The 3176-nt window shown below is 54.7% G+C and overlaps 1 pseudogene; it reads right to left on the reverse strand.

Annotated features, from left to right (window-relative positions):
* Positions 1-287: 287 nt before the first annotated feature.
* Positions 288-2426, reverse strand: LOC147973118 (uncharacterized; annotated as a pseudogene).
* Positions 2427-3176: the final 750 nt, after the last annotated feature.

The following is a 3176-nucleotide window of genomic DNA, read 5'->3' on the forward strand; positions in this document are numbered from 1 at the left end:
AAATAAGTATGGCATAGTAACTTGTCGTCGTTGGTTGAGTAATTGCCCGCTCTTCCTTTCGGCGCTTCGACAATTCCCTCACCCTCCTCGTCCACCTCAAACTCATGGTCTTCGAAATGGGTGTCATTGGTTTGAGACCAATGCGAATTGTTGGACCCAACACCCATAGTGGACATGTATGCATCATTGTTGAGACTACAAAGTTTTTTGAACAATGCAAATAAGCTATCTATATGTGATGATGATGCATTGAAAAAATAAGAAGAAAAGAAAAGTTGGAAATTTTTTCACCTTGGGGGCATTTCGTCAAACACGTGGTGCGCATCGGCGGCCGGCTCAACGAGTGAGCTCGCCGGCGCTTCGGAAGCCGCCGCGGCCGTCGAACGCCCTGCAAACTTCTTTCCCCTCGCCTTCGTGGTGCCGGAGCCGTCCGCCGCCTTGTTTTTCTTCGCGGATGTTTTGCCCTTCTTCGTCCGCGCCGCATTGGGGACCTTCTTCGACGGTGCGGCGGCGGCACGGGACGGCGCCGGCGCGACGCCACCCGGCGCCGTGGTCATCCGCGGCGGCAAGAAGAGGCTGCGCGCGAGGCCGACGCTCGGCAGAGCTCCGGCGGTGGCGACGCCAGCGCTTCCCGCGCTAGGGTTTCCAGCGGCGGCGGCGGCTGCGGCGGCGGCGGCAGCGGGGGGGGGGTCGCGGCTGTACAGCGGGGTGAGCGGGGCGCCGGTGTGCGCGTCCATGGGTGGGTGGCAGGGCGCCTGTGTGCACGGGGCGTAGGACGAGGAGAGGAGAGAGTGCGGCGCGAGCGCTCGAGTGTGCCGCGCGCTGTAGCTGGCGCCCGAAATACACCGCGCGGCTAAGTGTTTTCGACCGCGCGCCCAACCCGTTATAGCGCGCGCGCCGTTTTTGCGCTTCAGCTGGAGCGACCCGCCGCGTTGCGCGCGCGCTAAAACGGCCTAATTTGCGGCGCTACGCTAGTTTTGCGCGGCTGTTGGAGATGCTCTTAGCATTGTTTCTTTTTGGGGTCACAACACTCATCTCTCTCCTCTTAAATAACATGCCACATCAGATTTTTTGCCTACGTGGAAGGCTTAGCACCTGTACAAGGTGGAGCATTGGGAGGGGCCTAATGCAAATAGTGCGGCGCCTAACGTATAGGCGCTTCGCTATATAGTGTAGCGCCTAATTCTTAGGCGTTACACACTAACTTAGTAATTTTTAGACAATTTAGAGTGCGACGTTAGATAGGCGTGTAGCGTCTGTCAGTTAGGCGCTGCACAATATAGTGTGACGCTTGACTGTCGGGCGTCACACTAAAGAGTCAGTGGAGTGAAATTTTTTCAAGCGCAGTTTATTTTGTGAATTTTTTTCGTTCATAGATCAAATTTGTCGTTTTTGCCCACGTACGACAACGGTGATATTCCCGAAAACTGACAAACGTACCTTTGGGAGTGTAGCTACAGTAATACTATTTACTAGTGTGCGTCACTGTGGCGTGAAGTTGGCCTGGGTCCTTCCGCGGTGTCGACGTTTACTAGCTTACCTTCGTGCAGCCATGCTACTAGCCTAATTTATAAGAGGCAGCGGTGCCCGTGCTCTCTAGTGCACCATACGTACACCTACACCTACAGATAGGGCATGGACGCAGGGTAGGCTGGTAGCCATTCTCTTCGTTTTCACTACTGTGCATCACTGTAGCATGTGGTTGGCGACGTGGACTAGCTTACCGTCGTGCAACCAAGCTACCCGCCCAGTTTATAAGAGCCAGTGGTGCTCGTGCTCTAGTGCACCATACACACACCTACACCTACGGATAGCATGCAGCAGGCCAGCCAGCAGCTAGCGGTGCCCGTCCTCTCCACTTGTCTCTGTTCTCACCTCTGCTTCGTTCCCTAGCTTTGCCATGTTTCACTTGGTTGAAGAATGCATCGCTAGCTAGGCTCTATCTATCTCTTCAAGTAGTTTGCCTGGTTCAGACTAAGAATATATGGACGAAATCCAAGTATTTGCATTCCCACAAATAAGCCAAATCTAATCTGTTAGTTTTGAGGGAGTTAAATTATTTGCTCCTTCTCTCTCATCAGTAGAGTAATACGTATTGTTAATTTCAGTTGTCTTAATCATTTGTACTTTCTACTGTCAACAACAGCAGCAGTAGGTGACAAGATGAGGACGGGCATGCTCCTGGGCATCATCGTCACATCTCATCAGCAGCTGCCGCTTTCCTTCCGACGACGGAAGCGGTCAACGTGTTGAAGACGCATACGTTCCTGTCCCCGCCCTTCTTCCTCCGCCCCGGCGGCGTCGTCAACAAGTGGTACTACGACGTGGACTTCCCCCGCGGCCATGTGGCCATCAAGGGCTTCAATGGCGACGTCGTCGATGAGGCCGGCGCCCCAGTCCCTCTCCACGAGACCTACCTCCACCATTGGCTCATCTCATCCTACCGCGGCCCAAGCACGACCCCTATGTTGGGGGTGTCGTGCGAGATATGGCAACGAATGGCTTATCATGAAGAGGGCTAATAATAGGTCGTCGGTGCCATAAAACGGGATAACGCGCAAACATGCCCGCCTGCGAATCTTACCCAGGTTCGGGGCTCTCCTAAGAGATAACAGTCCTACTCCTATTCTGCGGGGTCTCCGCATGATCACTCAACCAACAATGGTGGCTACAAGCTTGCTCCTTGAGCTGTTTCTCTAAAGGGGGAAGAAGAACAAGGCTAGCCCTAGCTTACTCCCACTAGTAGAAAACAGGGCTTTGGTCCAGGCCGGATCAGCCCATTAGTCCCGGTTCAGTCCAGAACCGGGACCAATGTGGGCATTGGTCCCGGTTCGTGAGCCTAGGGAGTCGGCCGGGCCACGTGAGCCATTGGTCCCGGTTCATCTGGACCTTTTGGTCCCGGTTGGTGGGATGAACCGGGACCAATAGGCCTCGCTCCTGGCCCACCATCATTGGTCCCGGTTGGTGGCTTGAACCGGGACCAAAGGCTCCCCTTTAGTCCCGGCGCATGTCACCAACCGGGACCAATGAGGTGCCTATATATACCCCTCGCTCGTGAGCAGAGCACCCCAGTGCTCTATTTTTCTCTGGCCGAGGGGGAGAGGGCTTTGTGGTGCTCTAGCTCACCTCCTATGCACATGAGGTGTTCGATGGAATGCCCGAGCCACACTACTTAA

The sequence above is a fragment of the Triticum urartu genome, chromosome 5A (genome assembly GCF_056163025.1).
Source record: "Triticum urartu cultivar PI428250 chromosome 5A, HENAU_Tu73, whole genome shotgun sequence".
NCBI lineage: Eukaryota > Viridiplantae > Streptophyta > Magnoliopsida > Poales > Poaceae > Triticum > Triticum urartu.